At 41.6% G+C, this 19,340-nt stretch overlaps 1 protein-coding gene and 1 non-coding gene across 2 annotated transcripts in view; both read left to right on the forward strand.

Annotated features, from left to right (window-relative positions):
• The window catches only part of PLPPR1 (phospholipid phosphatase related 1), a 237,688-nt gene that overhangs the window by 16,198 nt on the left and 202,150 nt on the right, over window positions 1-19,340 (forward strand). The window lies entirely within an intron of this gene.
• LOC123820304 lies at window positions 9,910-10,039 on the forward strand. Its single transcript, XR_006785938.1, has one exon. It is a non-coding gene; the product is annotated as a small nucleolar RNA SNORA41 (small nucleolar RNA).

Below are 19,340 nucleotides of genomic sequence, written 5' to 3' on the forward strand. Positions count from 1 at the left end.
GAGTTTACCATTTCTTCGGGAAGACAAAAAACATAGACATAAAACAGCATGATCCCTGACCTAGTGAGTGCTTGTGGTAAGGTACACCAGGCCTGCCCTGAGCTAATTGAAAACCACAGGGGTCCTAGCGTCCTTTGTGTAAATTTCTTAGTGAGTTCCACATATGCCTATGAAGTGTCAGTGGAGAGCACAACACTTTGGGATGCGAGACTGTCCTGGAGACATGGGGCTCATAATGAGGTATCGCATGAACCAGATATCCCTTTCTAGGAAAAGGTTTTCCTTCTTTGTTTTTAAGGTAAATTATGAAGATTGATGTGATGCTGTTTCACTTCAGGGAGATTCTTAGAAGCATTGATTTTATAATAGGAAATAGGCATATCTCCTAATGCATTTGCATTGTATGCCCATACTTCAATAGCCACAAGTCCTCAGAGGCCAGCAAAGATTTTTATTTCAGAGCCATTGTCGAAAGACTGGTCATTCACTGGAGCATGTATGATGAAGCCTTCAAAAACAGGAGATGAATAGCAGTACACATGGCATACAATGGGTTAATAACCGTGCTATTCAAAGAGCTCTACAAGGTGATGAGAAATAGACAATAGTAAAATGAGCAAAGGGCACAAACAAGAAGCTCATAAAAGGTAAAATGCAAATAGGCAATGAACCTATCCAGGGAAGTTCAATTTCACTAGTAGGTAAAAAAAAAAAAAACAGCAAGTAAAAACTCGAGATCCCGTTTTGCAGCCACTAGATTGTTAAAAAATAATTTTTAATGTTTTTATTCCAGGGTGGTAAATGTGTGTGTGGGAGTATGCATGTTTGTGTAAAAACACATAATTCATACAATTGCACACTGCTATTGGTTATATGAATTATTACAAGTTTCAGAACCTAATTGGAAAATATTTTCGAAACTGAAAATGTGCACCCCTTATCACTCAGTAATCTGACTTTAGGGAAGATATCCTAGGGAAATGATGACCTGGATTTTTAAGGAGATATACTTAATGTATATATCTAAGAATACAGCATTTAGTAACTAAACTATTGAAAACATATCTGACTATTTATCAATAGAGCAGTGAATAAATTATGGAATACTAAATAAATTGAAGTATTACAGCACTTTGAAAAGCATATCTTTATGTTTATGGACCTGGAGGAATGTCTGTTACCCCTTGGCAAGTGCAAAAAGAAAATTAATAATAGTAACTAAAACATATAGTGCTTACCATGTGCCCGGCACTGTTCTAAGCTGCACATATTACTGCATTCAAATGTCCAACTACCAATTTAAAGTTGAGAAAATACAGCAGGAGGAGGCTACGTGACTTCCAAGGCCACACGAGTGCTTCGTGGTAGCCCCAGGATTCAAGGTTTTGTGGGTAGCTCCAACGCTGGAGCTCTTAATGACTGGGGTGCCCTTTTTCTCAAGTGATGGTTGTTGTAAAATCCCATTTGTATATTAAAAAATTCAAAAATAATCACATGTATAAGCATGTATGTACCTATGCTTATATACAGGGTGGGGCAAAAGTAGTTTTACAGTTGTTTGTATGGAAAATAATATAATAACTAATAAATTATAGCACAAGAATAAACCCGGAATAAAGTGTGTTTTGCATACTCCAACTGTAAACCTACTTTTGCCCACCTCTGTATGTGAAATGTGATGCTCATAATAATGGCCTTGATTGTTTTTGAAAACAAGATAGTGAGATCCATTTGCCTTTGAGTTTATTACCCAAACAACTAAAATAGGAGCCTCTTAAAGATCTGTGATTTTGTTTTCTCAAAATTGATTTGAATTCTCCTGAATGTCTTTTTAGGCAAAAGATTTATGTACTGGGGGAGTTCACTGTCCACTCTGAGTGGTAGGGAGGAGCCATAGAGCAGTTTGCGTTTTCAACATGAAGCCATGAATGTAAAAGACAGAAAAGCAATGAAAGCTAAGTGTAGTTGAGCTTTCCACGTGGGGCTTGGGTCTTAATTCCTGATGCTCTGATACATACGAGGAAGATATCCTGAATGAGTAACTGCTGTGTTTTCTGCCATTTCAGTTGTTCCTGGAAGAAGCAAGTGTGCAGGGATGGGGGTTATTGTAAGAAGGCTTCAAAGTATTGTGAAATAGGCTGGAAGAAGGATCCCAAGAGCGGGAGGAGGTCCCAAAGGATGATGAGAGAGAACTCAGTGCATCTTGCATCTCTATATTGGTAGTGCTAAGTCAGCAGAAAACATATTTATGAGTCAAAATTGGCCCAAGTTGATGCCAATTAATGGAGGTATTGATTGATCCTGGACAAACCAGAGCTATTCCCTTCTATGAAAACCTGAAATTCTGAAACAGTTGTGTACCACAGCCTCTTAGACTTTCCTCTGTCTTTGCTCTTGTGCTTTCATCTACCACCTCCTGCCTGGACTCCGCCTTTTCTTTGAAAACAGAACATTTCACCCAGACTCTACTGTTACTCTGGACCTACTTCGTCTCCTCCCATGTGACATGACCCCGTCTAGTTTTCCTTTTGCCTCTTTGGCTTCTTATTTTCAGCCTATTTGTCATGCCCTTAAATGCTGGTGTTGCCCTGACTGGTGTGGCTCAGTGGGTTGGGCATCTTTCCCGCAAACCAGAAAGTCCCCAGCTTGATTTCCATGCCTGGGTTGCAGGCCAGGTCCCCGGTTGGGGCTATGCGAGAGGCAACCAGTCAATGTTTCTGTCTCTCTCTCTTCCTCACCCCCCTTCCCCTCTCTCTAAAAATAAATAAACAAACTCTTTTTAAAAAGCTCGTGTTGATGAGCCTCCGTTCTACTGCTTTCTACAATGCTCCTAGTATTTTTCTGGCTTTGCCACTGTCCTAATTAAGGCTGTCATTATTTTCACCCATATATATTTTTTCACTTATATCTTAATTGGCCTCTTATCTCCACTCTTTGCAATCCATTGCAACTACTGCTGTCTGATGGACGTGTATAAAATACCACTCTAATCATGTCGCCCCACTCCTCAGTAATTTTAGTAGCGCACCATGATGTCCAAGCGCTTCATTCTGGCACTCAGTATCCTCCAGCATTAAACCCCAAGCTATCTTCCCGATCTTATCTCTTACCTGCTCAGGCTGCATCAGACGCCTTGCCTTTCCACAGGCATATACACATTCTTACTCCCATGTTTCAAACCTCCTTGTGCCATGGTTACCTCTCAAAATTTTAACGTTCTTCAGAACCTACTAAAAAGTCTTCCCCTACCTTCTTAGGTGCTCCTATGCAGAAATAATAGTTTTCTACTTAATTTCCATGTTCTAATCTTTGATTAGTGCTCATTTCATTTTTGTTGCTGCTTCATAGCTGTTTTGCACATGTGTAGTCTTCCCATTCCCTGTGTGCCTTCTTGAAGATAGGTAGTATTTATTTTTAAATTTAGAAATACAGAAAGAATATAAGTAATTTTAACCCCCAGGTGGTGATAACCAAGATTAATATTGAGAGGAATATATATCCTTGCAGCATTTCTTTATGCCTGCATACAGTGCTCCTCATTTTAACAAGCAGTGTGGTAGCAACCTATACGTATTCCTTTCTAGAAACCTTCTCTAATACCTAAGGGAAAACCAGAATTGAGTGGGTTGGCTGCAGGTAGTTCGGGAGGTGTACTAGGAACAGACTGCCTGGGTGCCTGCCTTACTGCTTACTAACCAGGCGAATTTGGGCAGAGTATTTAATGTTTCTGTACTTTAATGGCCTAATCTGAAAAAAATAGAGATATTAATAACCTACTTCTTATGTTTGTAGTGAGGATTAAATTACATAATCCACATAAAATATTTCCCATAATGTATAAAATAAATGTTACTTGCTATTATTATAAAAAAAACATATCCTGAATATCTCCATATGACCATAAACATGGTCTAGAACAGTGGTTCTCAAGTGGTGGTGGTTTTGCCCTCAGGGGACATGTCTGAGACGTATTTGGCTAACACAGTGGGGGAGGAAAGGCTATCGGCATCTGGCGAGTGGAGCTAGAGCTCCCGCTAAACATCTCACAATGCACAGGACAGCCCTGCACGACAAAGAATTACCTGACTCCAGATGTCAATGGTGCTAAGGTTGAGAAACCACGACCCAGGGTGTTCGGGGCACCAGTGGGCGCAGCTGACATGACTGAGATGCCTGGATAACCAGCTGGGGCCTCTCTCCACATTGTGTTTCTTCCTGCAGGAAGCCAGCCTGGGCTTGCTCATGTGGTGGCAGAAGGTTTCTCAGCTGTAAGAGAGGGAAAACCCCACTGTGTAGATATTTTCCAGTCCTCCACCTGTGTTGTTTTCTGTCCAATGTCCAAAGCAAGTGCTTTAGCCAACCCCGCATGCAAGGGGTATAGAAGTAGACTCCACTTTTAATGGGAGGAACTGCAAACCACTGTGGCTTTTTAAAGATCTACCACATAGGGTCGGACATGCTTGTAACTGAGACTCATTCTGTTGAACTGCCCTCCAGGAAGGCTGTGCCAATTTATTCCCCCAACGGTAACCTGTATTTCATTATCTCACAAATTCTTCCAAGTTAGTGTTAAAAAGGATATTTGCACTTACAGTCTTTGATCAGTGAGGGGAAAGTAAAAGGACAGACACAGAACAAATTAGAAACTTTATTTTAATTCGCTTTTGATGTTTCCTCTCAGAAGAGCTGTGATTCACGTGGTAAACAGCCTAGTGGCACCTCAGCTTGGATGTCACCTGAGCCAGAGGACATAAAAGGATTTACTTTCTCCCACCAGCCTGCCTTTCCTATACCTCCCATTTCAGTTAATGGCAGCACTGTTATCGAAGCCAGAAACCCAGGTTTCCTCTTGGAACCCCCGTCTCTTACTTCCTTTTTCAGTCCCGCCTCCAATTACTTAAACTCTGTGATGTTTCTCGTATTGATTTCTTGTTTCCCTATTCCCATCAGCAGAGGGTTAATTTATACTTTTATTACTCCTTGCTTGGATCGTTACAATACCCTCTGTGTCCTCCCTGTATTACCCCAGAACACCCCCTACTCCATCCAATACTGCCAGAGCTGTGTTTACAACATAAAAATCAGACCAGGTCAATTCCATGACAAAACCCCCTGGCATTTTTATGTACTTTGTGGAATCTCCATGTCCTTCTGGGAATTAAGTTCAAATTCCTTAGCAGGACATTTGTGCTCCTGCTCCAGGAGAAATGATAATACAAGGGGAGACCCCCCCAAAATGGAATTTATTCATAAAAAACTGTGTATTTATTCTTATACATTTAAACTTCAGTCACCTTCAAAGTACTCTCCATTTGACAAAATACACCTATGGAGACTTTTTTCCACTGCTCAAACCAGCTTTTGAACTTGTCAATTTTGACACCTTTCAGTCCTTCTGCTATTTTTTGTTTCACCTCTTCCACTTTGGCAAAACATTCCCCTTTGAGGACTTTTTTAATCTGGGGAAACAAAAGAAAAGTCACTCGGTGTGAGACCAGGTGAATAGGGAGGGTGAGGCATGAAGGTCATGCGCCCGTAAATCATCCGTCATGAAATGGGCAAATGCATTGAAAGAATCTTTTTAAAAAATTCACTGAAGCCAAACATAGCCTCTCACAATGACACCAGCTGGTACAGTGGTACAGATGGGTTCCTAGAACACTCACCTAGTGGGAGAAGCCTGTACTACAAGGGCCAGCTCTCCACAAGATAATTCCATTTTGGGGGGGTGTCCCCCTTGTAAATTGCCTTGTGTATCAGACTCAGAAGATAGAGTTTGATTCTGTAAGAAATGAGGAGCATATGCTAGCCTCTGCTATTGAAACAATCTCTAGAAAGGGAACTGTCATACCCTATTTACAGTATATTTCAATGTCAAAAAGTGACTAGTTTGGATGTTCTTTTCCATGTTGAATCACAGTTTCCCAGTGAAAATTAATCTACTTAATAGCCTGAATTCTATAACCTGACTTTCACAAAATCTTCAAATTCACAAAATAATTTCCGGAGCTCCTCTCATGCATTCATTTTTTTTGGACACGACCTTTGACTTGTGTCAGAAGATGGTCCCAGCCACATTTCTGAAGCATGTTGATGACAGTCAATGGGAACGGAATCCAAAGTGGTTTTGGTGTACTGAAGTCAAGGTGTCACCCTCTTTTACAAACAGGGTTTGTTCTTCACAAAGACTTAATGCTTATTATCCGGTGCCCTGTGATCTCTGAGGTAATTGAAAATTAATTTCTTCCAGTGCCTTTCCTTGGTGCCAGCTCCTGAAATCCTTGACCATCAGTGGAAGGAGAGAATTGCAAACAAACAAACAAACAAACAAACAAATAAGTATAACAGGAGACTTCTTTGTTTCAAGTCCCTGACTCCTGCTAGCTGCAAACCTCTTCTGTGTGCGTTTGCTGTGTCAGCCCAAAGTGAAGCAGACAAGAGCAGGAATTGAGGAAGGCCATTAGGAGCTGAACCAGCAGGAACCCAATAAGGAGAGGGACTGGCCCTGCTGTGAGCATGAGCGTGGGGGTGGTCTGTGGCCAGGGTGGAGCAGAGCTGGTTTTTGCTTTGCTCCTCGGTAACAGCACGGTCATTTCAGAAACAAAGGGCTCCATGTGGATTGCTTAACTTGAGCTCATCAGTTCAGTGTCGAAGACTGGGGGCCCCTTTTAGTTGAAACCAATGTCTGGATAAAGAGGGTATCATCGCCATGGGGGTTTTTCTATACTTGAATAAGACCTTGAAGGATCTGCCCTCTACACAGCATCATATGCAACATTAGTTTGTTTTTGAGCTTTTATGCTGACAATGAAGAAGGTCTGAAATGTATTATTAGACTTTTCCTTTCCTGTGCGAATCCTGGAAGCATCCTTTTGATACCCATCTAATAAAGACGATCTCTAAAACCAAATAATAGATTGAAACGTGTTATGAGTTCTTTCATTCAAGACAGGGCTTACTTTTAATTCTCTAGGTGAGACAGTTGTATTTGTCTTTCTGAAAGCAGTTTGCTCAAGTGTTTCAAGTAACTCAAAGGATCAGTTGATTAATTCCTTATGAAATTGGATTAGACATTCTCATTTCAAATGGCAGCTTTATGCTTACTCATTGTCTTGAATAACCTTAAATATTGTTGTTATCTTGCTGCCCCATTCTTTACGTAATCACTAGCCCTTGGTAGTCTGCTTCAGGTCATAGAAAATCACTTACAGATATTTTCAACATGCACACAGAGGCCCTTTATGTCATAATCCAATCTGATGGTTTTTTTCTCCTGCATTACCTCATGTGGGAATTCTTGTTTAAACTTTATTGATCTGTCTGGTTTATTGTGCGGGGCTGTGTGATGCCATGTCACGTGGGTAGGATGGAGAGGTGCAGTGAACAGACTGACACATTTTGAGTCTTCTCTTGCCAGTGGACACAATTAATTTCATCTCTTTGGAGCTGTCAGTTTAAAGGCATTGTTTGTTTAGAATACATTTGCTCAGGAACATTGTTTACATGATGTAAATTCTCAAAAGCTAACCACTTCCTCTGTTTGTAGTTGGCAACTTCTGCTTTCTGCCTGGTTATTCACACAAAAGCAGTAACAATAACAGTTTCCATTTACTAAGTCTTCTCAAGTGCCAGATTCTGTATAAATGCTTTATATACATTATCTCATTAATCCTTCAATATTCCAGGGAAGTATGCACTATTATTATTCATAATCTTCAGGTGAGAAAAGAGACATCAAGAGAAGTTGAGTAACAGAACCAGTGTGAGTTAAACAACAGGATTCCCACTCACGGTCTTAACTCTCAAACTTGTATTCTTAATCATTTTATTGTATAGGCTCTGAAGGTAACCTGTTCCACCTTGCAGTTGTTAAAATGTTTTGGTTTTTTTTTCTGAAATGCCTTTGAAATCTGTCTTCCTGTAGCTTTCCTTCATTGGTCTCATTTTGAGAATTTTGGCTAGGCAAAGTGGCCTTCCGCTCCCCTGTGGTTTATTTTTTAGAAGTACAACATTTCTAATTCTTTCTGGAAGTACGTACTGGGCACGTGACCCCATGGGCTTATCTAGTCCCGGGACAGTGCTACTCACTCCTCAGAACCACAGATAACTCTATAGAGACTGTTTTTCTATCTTTCTCCTTCATCCTGGTGTTTCAGTAACATTGTCTTGGGCTATTTCTGTCCCCTAATTCTTTTTCTGGTCACGTCTCTATCAGATCTGAAGCAGGCTGCACCCACTGCATCCTTTCTAAAACAAGGGCACCTTTAGGTTGCAGCCAATCCCAAGTTATCAGCAGATTCTGAGGTCATCTTCTGGAGCCAAGACAACTCTGTGGATGGCCAAGGGATCCAGTTTATTGGGGAAATCAGGTTCCCTCATTGCTGAGTGGGGCCAAGATCTTACAACTACCCATGTCTACCTGGACTTCCCAACTAGGATGAATTTAACATCAAGTCAGAATTTCAGTCCTTGGCCCTGAGGACTACCTGATTGTAACTCGTGATACAAAAAATAATAAATAAAAGAAACCACCTTTAGCATTCTATGAGAGACCTTTATACATTTCCAGTGTCCTTTTGATTCTGTAGGTTTCTAAGGCTGGTAAATTTTATTTTAGCAGATGCCTCAGGGTCATTTAAGATTTCTTAATCCTGTCGCTGAGTAGCCATTCAGGTCTTGGATATACAACTCAGCCTCAGCTGCCGAAGTCACTGCCACTGAATGGTGGCCCCTGTTACCTTCCGGGCTCAGTGACCCCTAGGATTATTAGGTTGTCAGTTAAGAAGAAACAGTTTCTGGTAGAGGCTATTGGTTCACAGGACTTTCTGTACATAGTCTCTCATGCTCAAATTTTCCTAAAGAGAAATGTCCACTTTAACCTCTGTTTCCTTTTCTCCCCTGGTGACTTCTCAGGGTATTTAGAAAGCAATTGGAAGGTCCCAGATCTCAAGTTCCCTCTTTCTCCTCCTCTGGGCTATACATACCCTTGTCCATTTAACCGAGGAAGCAAAAAGAAAGGAAAAGCAGAATTTCCTCTCAGCCAGAATAAGTAAAAGAAGGAAGATTCCAGATACATTGAAAATGCTCCGCAGAGCAGTGATAACCCCACCTGGGAGAGTAAAACTTTGAGCCACCTCACCTCTCCAAGGTTATGAGCCTTTCTGCCAACTAGCCAGAGTCCCCAGGCCCTCGAGGGAGGGAAGGCGGAGGATAATTCTCACTTTTTCAGCACCATTTTTATATTATATTCCACATGTGTCTTGTGATGGAGAGAGCTGGAGGGATGCAAGGAGAGCTAGCTGAGGACTGGACCCGAGGAAGGGCTCTACTCCTTACCCCCCCTCCAAGCAGAGACTGGTGGGGGGTGACCAAGAGAAGAGAGGTTTGAGAGTACACGAGCAGAGGGGACTTAGCTCTCTTTTATCAGTTAGAGCCAGGGAAGAGCTTGATTCCAGGATTCCTCCATGGTGCACAGGGCTGCCAAGAATTGGTTCAGGCATTAGTGGAACTTCTTTGGGGTTTCCCACAGCAAAGGTGGGTTTGGGTTGACCTGCAGAGTCGTTGGAGCCCGTACTTCCTTGTGGACCAGTAGTACTGTAATTCGTGTTGGCTTCTTCCACCCCCGTCATCCTGATTGGTACTGGAGAGCTGAAGAGGGAGGGGAGGGACCTAACCAGGGCTGTGATGACAGGAGCTAAGGGAAATGTTGTGAGCACACATGAGATACCTTGTGTGGGCCCCCAGACATACTTGACCGTAACTCTGAGGATGTGGGCTGTGGGCATGCTTGCAGGTCCTCCCTGAGTCCACAGGGCAGGAACCAGTGGAATTTGTTTTGTTATACCTTCTATGATCCCGCCTGTTGGTGACGCTGGGAGAAACTCAACCACCTCGGACTGAAATTCCCAAACCCACTACTAGTCTGCAGCTGTTCTTACGGTGGCAGTGGTGACATTCCTCTGTGGGAAAGAAACTGTCGCATGGTTAAACACCCTTTTCTTAGCAAAACAGAAAGTGGGCATATGTGTGACAAACAAGAAAAAAAAACCCAAAAATTACCAAACCCCATGTATTTAGTCTGAAATGGCAGGGGTATAAGGCCTTTTATGGTTCTTTGTCATACAGGCAAAATAACATTTTGTACTTCATGCCAATGCCCTGTATTTCATAGTATTTAAACTTTCTATGTCGTCTCATTTATTCTGCATTGATCAATTAGGTAAACCATCCCATTTTATTGGAGAGAAACTGATGCCCAGAAAAAACAGAGTTGCTTAAATTAATAATTATATAAAATCAAAACAACTAATTAAGTCCCAGATACTATGCTAAGTTATATGCACTCTTTTATTTAATTCTTAAGATTACTTTATGAAATGAGTATTATTATTATTTTCATATTTTTGATACCTAAATTAAGGCTCAAAAAAGGGAATTAACTTAGTCAGGGTCATATAAAGTCAAATAGCTGATTTCTTACTTCTTTAAACTGATTTCTTACAGTCTTTAAATCCGTATCTCCCTGACTTCAAAAGTCCACACTTCCAGCCCCTTACTACTGTGGAAGAGGCAGAAGGAAAAGTCAAATTTTTGTGATTAGCTGTAAAATAACCTTTCTATCTGTTTTGCCCGCAAGGGAGTTTTTCATTGCATGTAAGATAGATAACTTCTTCAAATAACTTTTTGGTGTGTGAGCTTTTCATTAACATGCATCAAATGGAGGCATATAATTTTCAGATGGATTCATTTCTCCTTTCGAGTGCTTTCGTTAATTTGAATATCAAAGCATTTGCTTGTTTATACACACTGAAGAGTGAGCTCCCTAAAAAGAGACAAAAGCAACTCTCAGAAAAGGTTTTGGCATGTTTTTATGAGTAAAAAATAGTTTGTGTGAATCATTCAGGGTTTGTGTGTATTACACACAATAAACCAAATGAGTATAACAAGTTAAATTTATGAATTAAAGATTTGGTAACTCATCAGCCACCTGTCAGCAAAAGACTTTTGAACTCTGTGTATATAAAATGCTCTCGATGGTCACACGGAATACGCAATATGGCTATAAGGTAATGGGATTTTAAAATATATAAGAATTTAGACAATCCTTATCATAGCGATTATAGTGATTCTCTGTCCTGTGTCTCATCGCTCTTGTTTACCAAACCACACTCTGAACTGCCTTCATCCCCAAATCAGTCCTGATCTCTCAATGTCACCACTGAAGAAATCTAAGGGACTGTGGAGGAAGCCCCTGGAAGGCTGGGAATGATTCAGTAACTCCCCACGGCAGACAATGCCCTGACTGGGCCTATGAACCTTCCAGTGGACAGATTCTGGGTCTGCTCTTAAAAAAAAAACAGCGTTACTCTGTAGCCTCCCATGGAAAGCTCCGTAATCTCGTTTTGCTCCTCTCTTATCTTGATTTTTCAGTGAATGCAGAAGCAAATTTCTAGCCTGTGTGAGGTGTCCTTTTGAACTCTTCATCCTATTAACTTTTATTTATCATATCCTTTTTTAAAAAATAACATGTTAATTAAGATATAACTTGCAAGATACTTTGTAATTTTTTTTTTGATGGAGGCTGTCAGTAATGGAAGATTTTGGCTGCAAGATATACTTCTGACTCCTGATTAAAAACCAGCTCAGCCAGACACCTTGATTATGGAGCACAAGTCACATATTAAACAGTTGACGCGTATTGTTTGGGATTAGTTCCTCCTTTGGATTTGCAGTACTTCACACAGACTGATATGAAGGTTCTTTTTTGCATTCTCTAAAATTTACTTAAAAAAAGAGAAAGTAGGAGTGTGTGTAGGTGTGTGTTTACAGGAAACATAATAACTTACGTGAAGGTTAAGGAGTGGTTTGTTTATTGGGTTTTAGAAAGAGGCATTATCCTAAATAAGAATAATAAAGTAGGTGAATTTAAACTTCTCAGAACCCCTCTCCTACCTTCTGGAGCCCCTGACATTCCCAGTACCTAATTCCCGCAGTGCATTTCTCTCCTCTAATCTTCACAACCACAGTGGAAGCTACTGACCCAGAAGCATTTGTAAACAGGTGACTTTCAAAGCATTAGATTTCTATTTGGGGGTGTTTCAGACCCTGGTGATATGTAGTAATTGGGGACACAATGGCTTCCCAGGAAACTGTTGTAGAGGGGAATCTGGCCCTTTCACGGGACTGTGAGGAACGCATTCCAAGAACGCACGCACAGGACACTGTGTTGCAGCATGGTTTATTCACGTGGGGAAAGAAGCTGCCCCCAGGGTTTGCAATGTCCCATCTCCCTCTATCCCACCATGGACAAAGTCCAACTGTGTCCTCAGCAAGGCCAAAACAACAGCCATTGTTCAGAGTTTTTGCTCTATTAAAGCTCAGTCCTTTGGAGACTGCAGTTGGCTACTAAGTGGTCTCAGTCCCCACCCAGGGGACTTAGCTTGTTCCCCTTAGCTGCTCCAGTGGTGGAGTCCACATGGCTGCTAGCCATGTGGCTCCTAAGGCCTCATGACTGTAGAGAGAGAGCACAGGAATGCATGGGGTGAATGTGGGTTCCCAAGTGAAGGAGTGACTTCTTTGTTCCCTTAGGATTATATTAGCTTGGGCCTGGGATGGACAAGGTACGTGTCCAAGTCTCTTTCAAAATGACCACTCAATTTCCCAGGCTTTCAATGGACTTTGGATGGGTCTACACACCCTAATTAGACTGGCAGGCCTCTATGGTCCAGCATCTTCCCCTGTGTCCCCAAGACCCCAGTACTGGAGCAGGGAAGGGAGGAGTGTAAACCCTCTCAGTGGAGCAATGCTGTAGCCCCTTGGAGTATGAAAGGCTGTAGCTTCCTGGCTGAGCGAGCAGGCTGATGCTCCTCAGTTTATTAATGTTCCATGTCTAGTTCCTCTTGCTCCCCTTTTCTAGCTCTATACCAACGGTAACAAAACCATAAATCCAAACATGTTGATGACCGCAAACTCCCCAGGGCTAGCTAGAAAATGGAAGCTAAATTTACACAAAACTGAATCATTAAATGTGGCACTTTTACTTGGAAATAAGAACTTCCCCCCACTGATCCTCTTTTATCCCACTCCCCAAATTCTCTGGAACCTCTTTTCAGTTATCAACAAAGATTTCCTTCCCAGCTTTTCCTTAAAATACTTACACTTTCTTGTTTGACAAATGTTGGCACAGTCTCTTGGCCCTACACTAAAACTGCACCCCTGGCCTCTCTCAGTGGGGCTCCCAGACCCTCTGTCCTCCTGTGCCCTGAATTCCCCCTGGATTCCCACTCCTTCAGACCTTCCTTTAATCGTTACCTTTCACCAGCCTCTCTTTGTTTGAAATCGACTCTCTCTTCTGGATGACATCCCTCCTGTAATACTATTATTAAGGTAATAGCTGATCATTGGACTTATAGTTCCTCCCTCATTCTCAGGCTGTGTGACCTTCTGCAATGTTGAGCTGTTCGTCTCTCCTTCTTCAAATTCTCACACCTCCCAACCTGCCTTTCTCAGCTTTCTCAAAGCCTCTTCTTTCTCCAGTCTTTAACAATTATTGTTACCCCATGCTTTACACTTTCTTCCTCTCCATGTTTTCCATGAATGATCTAATCAACACTTACGTTCCCCAAACTCTCTTGAATATATGTCTCTTTATTACTGTTTCCATTGCCCTAACTCTAGCCCCTGCCCCTAATGGAATAAAGTTCGAAAAGCACGTCCCCTTGTCTTAGTCTCTCCGCAGTTTCCATTATGTCTTCAGAGTCATCTCTCTGAAACAGATCCAATCTATGCATCACATTCTTCAGCAATTGTTAATGAATCCTGTTACCTCCAAAAAAAAGGTACAAGCTGCTACAGGCTTGTGAGGGAGAATGGAGGTGAGGCAGAGAGGGAGGGGGGAGGTCAATGCAAAAAGCCAAGAAGAGAGAGGTGAAGGGCATATCTGTGTACTAGGTGGCATGGATTATCTTCAGAACAGTTTGTGCTTAGATATTGTACCTTACAATGGGCCATGGAAGTGAGGGAGGAGATGAAATGTATTTTCTTGGATCCCTATCATCTGGTTCTCGACTGTGGAAAGTCTGGTAGTGCTTAACACCCACATGCTGTGACATTCAGCTCTTTCAATAGCCACTCAGATGTAGGATCCTGTGCCTGTGGTGTGGCCTTTCACCATCCAGTAAACAGCAGGAGGAGTCACAGAGCTGGTAGGCAGGCCTGCACTGGCAGCCAGAGTGGAGTCCTGTGTTCTTGAGCAAGTAACTGCTTGGCTCTGGGAGGCAGAATCACAGGCACCTGTGAGGTCCCTTGGTTGTTACCTGCGAAGCAAGTGAGGCCAAGAGATATAAGGAGGCAGATAAGATATGTCCAGTATAATGCTCAACCTCACTCCTTATCAGGGAGAAATTAATAAGATTCCATTTTTCACCTATCATATTGGTAGGAGCCAAACTGATAATATCTGGGGTTGGCAAGACTGTGGAAAACTGGTACTCTCACAGAGAGCAGCTGGGCACCTGCCTTGAATAGTAAGAGACGTACTCATACAGTGGAATGCAAAGAGCTTTAAAGGGCTCTAGTGTGCTCTTTCCCCTTCTTTTTATCTCTTCTTCTCTGTCTCTATACAAGTGTATACATAAAAAAGCAAGTTGCAGAAGAAAACATACAATATAATATCATTTGAATACAAATAAAATGTAAGGAAATGGCTATGGGTTCTAATTCTGGTCCCTGTCACTAAGTGTAGCTCTGTGGAGAAGGAGATTATAGCCAGAAGCTGGAAGCTACTTAGATGACTAGAAAGCAAAGAGTGGCCCTGACTTCGAGGGAGGGACCTCCTCCACTCAATGTCTCTCCAACCATAAGGCATTAGCATATCGGTGACAGCGCATAAAGGAGACTGCGGTGACAGTGGACATAGAAAGCTGGTGGGAGGATGAAAGATATGAGGTGCCCCCTAAAGACTCCTTGAAATATGAAGGGAAGGCTTTCCTCAAGTTTGATGTTTTGGAGGGAACAAACAAAGCATGAGGATTCGTGTTAAGATGAACTCATTTGACAACTGAGGACTGGGATCATTCAGGCAGAGCGAATTGTCCTTTGTCTATGTTCCCGAAACATGTATTGCATTATATTAGAGATTGTTCCATTCTCAAGGGTAATGATGATGCCATATTTATCTAGGGTCCTCAGTATATAGTATCATAACTGGTACATAGTGAATTCTTAATGTTTTTTTTTAAAGCACAGGCTTTTAAAAAAAGATTTTATTTATTTATTTTTAGAGAGGGAAGGGAGAAAGAGAGAGAGAGAGAGAGAAAGTCAATGTGTGGTTACTGGGGGCCGTGGTCTGCAACCCAGGCATGTGCCCTGACTGGGAATTGAACCTGAGACACTTTGGTTCGCAGCCCGCGCTCAATCCACTGAGCTACTTAATGTTTGTACAATGGATGAATAGCTGTTTGGGCAGGGTCTCTGGAAGTCAGTTTGAACTACAATGCATTGGATGATAACCCTCAAAAGCCTCTCTTTAATCTGAACAAAAATCTTCAGATGGGAAAATCAAGAAATACAACACAGCTGGCCTGAGTCTAGAATGTTCAGGAGAGACGAGAATTGTCATGCCATTTGGGAATCACTTTTAATATTTGTAAACAGCTGCATTTTTGTCCTTTGGGTCATGTAATTACATGGGTCAAAGCTAAATAATAGGTAAAAGCTGAAAATTGTTAATGTATATAGTTCCTAGCTGTCAATCAAATTCTGCTTTTTGTGAGTGTTTCTAGGGCCCTCACAGGTATGACAAGGTTTGATGTATGTGGGTGTATATGTGTGTTATATAGGATGTTTTTCATAAAACCCCAAGTCTTTAAGCAGATGCTAAAGACCACATTAAAACAAAATTTACTACCACAACACAAAAACAAAAGTCCCTTCAAACTGACAGATGGTCTCTGGAGGAAGACAATTTGAATGTATAAATATAAATATAAATATGTGTATACACACACACACATATATGTGTATATATATATATTCTTTTCAGGGAATAAATGTGTCAGTGGGGCTAATGGATGCCTGCACTGATGTCAGCTTAGCACTCCTGAGGCCCCACAGGGACCCATGTTCCTTTATGATCGGTAACCCTGAGCTTTGCCGAATAAGAAGCCTCTTTTATAGACATTACACTTAAACATAGAAAGCAGGAAACTCCCTCGTCATGCTACATTATATGCATACATTTTAGCCTCTATTATTTCAGACGGATTTAACAGTTACATTTGGGGAAACATGTTCAGAATATGTTATGACAAATTATAATAGTGCATGGAAAGTATACTAACTCATGAAATATCATGTAGAGAGGAAAGGTAATTAAAATCACCTTAACTTTGTATTTGGCTAAATATTTTTTCTTTAGAAATGACTAACAAAAGGTCTGGTAGAGAGCAGCTGTAAGATAAAGCAAAGAAGTAATAGGCTCTATAGAGTGACACAGTGTTCCTTTGCCTGGACAAACTTGTACTCAAACTCTGTCCTCAGTCTCTTCTCACCCCCATGATGCACCCTCCTGGCCAACTGGATAATTCCTGGCCTCCCGGATGATTTGGATTAAAAGCGTTCAGTCTCCTGTGTTCCCACTGGGCTTGTGTTTGGAAGTATGGATGGTTTACTTTGGATTATTATTCATCATTGTGTCTACCAGATTTTTTCAGTCTTCATAATGGTGGCATCTTAGTGTGCTGTAGAGTCTCAGGCCACGCTACGAGTTTGGTTTTAGGAGCGGCAAGGTGGGGCTGGGCTTGACAGAGATCACAGTGTTTGTGTGATCCTGGTCGACTGTTTTAGACAGAATTCCAGTGGTAAGAAGCCTGACAAACTTTCCTTAATGGAGCCAGACTGAGATGACGTACAAGTATGTTTTCTAAAACACATAAAGTGTTACGAGTTCCAGAAAAATCTAAAAGCTGCCAGGTAATGTCCAAATCACTCTGTTGAACCAGATGGTTATTCCTTTTCATTAAACAATTTCTGTTTCTGTGAACTTTGTCCTCCTGGACCCAAGCTGTCAGTTCCCAGGTGGCAGAACGTGGGACTTCAATTTCTTTACTTCATGTTGACCTTTTGCAAAAACTCAGCACAATACTTTTCCTCTTTTGCCTTCCAATCCAGTCTCTACAGAGACCAGAATGATCTTAAATTATAAATCAGATCATCTCTCTTCCCTGCATACAATAATGGGTTCTCAGGGCTCTTAGAGTAAAAATCAAATTCCTTACTGCTTGATCTAGCTCCTCATTATGAATCGCAGCGGAATCTTATATCACTCTCTCTTGTTTGAGTTAAGGTACTACTAACTGCTCTAATAGCTAAACCTTGCAATCTCATGGCTTAACACCAGTAGAGGCTTATTTCTCACTCATGCAAGTCCAGTGGGTAGAAAGAGGGAGAAAGGACGGGCCTGTGCTCCACGCAGTTATTTAGGGCCTGAGATGAACAGTGATATGGCATCTTCACATGTAATTTTCAAGGTCACTCTATCAGGAGTGTCCAACCTGTGTTCCGAGGACTGCATGTGTCCCAGGATGGCTGTGAATGTGGCCCAACACAAAATTACAAATTTACTTAAAACATTATGAGATTTTTTTTGTGATTATGTGTCACAGTACATTTAATGTGTGACCCAAGACAACTCTTCTTCTTCTAGTGTGGCCTGGAGATGTGAAAAGGTTGAATACCCCTGCTAGGTATTAATGTCCCATTGGCACTTTAGCAAAGAGAGTGGAGCATTTGAATGGGCCCAATCTATTGGTGGCATTTCTACCTGTGTTCTTTTGCCAGATTCATTCACATGATTATGTTTATATGCAAGAGGGCAGAGTTGAGACATAAAATTGCTTATTGGAAAGCCGTAACCTCTAAACAACTCTATTGCAGCCTCTTCTGGGAAGAAGGGGCATTCTTTGGTGGAGTACTAGCTGTCTCTTCTGTGCTCCTCTTGCACATTAAACTGAAGCCACACTGACTCTACTCTGGTGTTTGCGTGTTTCTAGTTCAGGGCTTTACCCATGCCATTCCTCTTCTGGGAACATTTCTGCTGTCTTACATGACCAGTTTCTCTTTACCTTTTGGTCTTGTCCTAAATGCTATCTTCCCAGAGAGACTTTTCTTAACCACTTGTCCAAAGTGGGATTTTCCAAGCACTTTGCTGGTTTCCTTTGTAGTACTTATTATAGTTGGTAGTCAGTTGATTTATTTACTTGTTTTATTTTCTGTTTCTCCCACTAGATCACAGGTGGCAAACACAAGGCCCGAGGGCCAAATCCAGCCCTCCACCTTGTTTCATCCAGCCCGGCACCTTGTTTCTACCCAGCAGCAGCGCCGAGCTCCCTGCCCCTAGTTAGGGAGTAGTTACATTTATACAGTCCTAAAGTTACATTCGGCCCTTTGAAGGCAACTGTGAGGCTGATGTGGCCCCCGGTGAAAATGAGTTTGACACTCCCCCAAAGATTGTTAGCTCCATGAAACTAGGTAGATATTTGTCTTTTACACCATTGAACTCCTAACGTCTGTTTATAGTGGCTGACATAGTAGGTGCTTAACAAGCATTTTCCCAATTAAGGCAGAGGCTGTGGGTAACAAATAAATAATTACAATGTTAAACTAAAACACCATTGTTTACCATTAATATAAATTTATATATTTATGATTCTGTGCCTAGCTTTGACATAATCAATGAATCGTGATTGCTCTGTATTGACACTTTATATTAACCTGACCCTTCATAATAAACTATTTCAGTTAGCTATTGCTACATAACACATTGCCTCAAAATCTAGTGAATTAAAACAGCAATAACAATTTTAATCCTCTCTCACAGATTTTTGTGGACCGAGAATCCAGGAAGCGTTTGACTAAGTTATGCTGGCTCAGAGTTTCTGATGCGGTTATGGTCAAGCACTGGCTGGAGCCAGAGCAACAGTGGGCCCATTGCAGACACAGAGGCTGAAGGTTTCAAGAGCAAGGATTCCTGTGAGCAAAGCAGGAGCAGGTTGATTTGTAAGACCTGCCTCTGGAAGCATCCTGTCACTTCTGCTGTGTGCTGTTGGTTGAAGCATACAGTTTTAAGCACAGAGGACACAGATCTGGATAGGATGAGTGTCAGAGAGTTTGTGGGCACATTTTTACACCATCACACTGACCAGGAGGGAACGAACTGTTATTGCCAGGCTTCCTCTCTCACCCTGCATTCTACAGAGGCCACCAAGGAATTCCGTGGCTCTGACATTTTCCCTGCACAGACCCCTTTAAGTAGCCAAGATATGTATATATTCAGGACTTTG

The sequence above is a fragment of the Phyllostomus hastatus genome, unplaced genomic scaffold (assembly GCF_019186645.2).
Source record: "Phyllostomus hastatus isolate PE091 unplaced genomic scaffold, TTU_PhHast_1.1 phas_contig_34, whole genome shotgun sequence".
In the NCBI taxonomy this organism is placed as follows: Eukaryota; Metazoa; Chordata; class Mammalia; order Chiroptera; family Phyllostomidae; genus Phyllostomus; species Phyllostomus hastatus.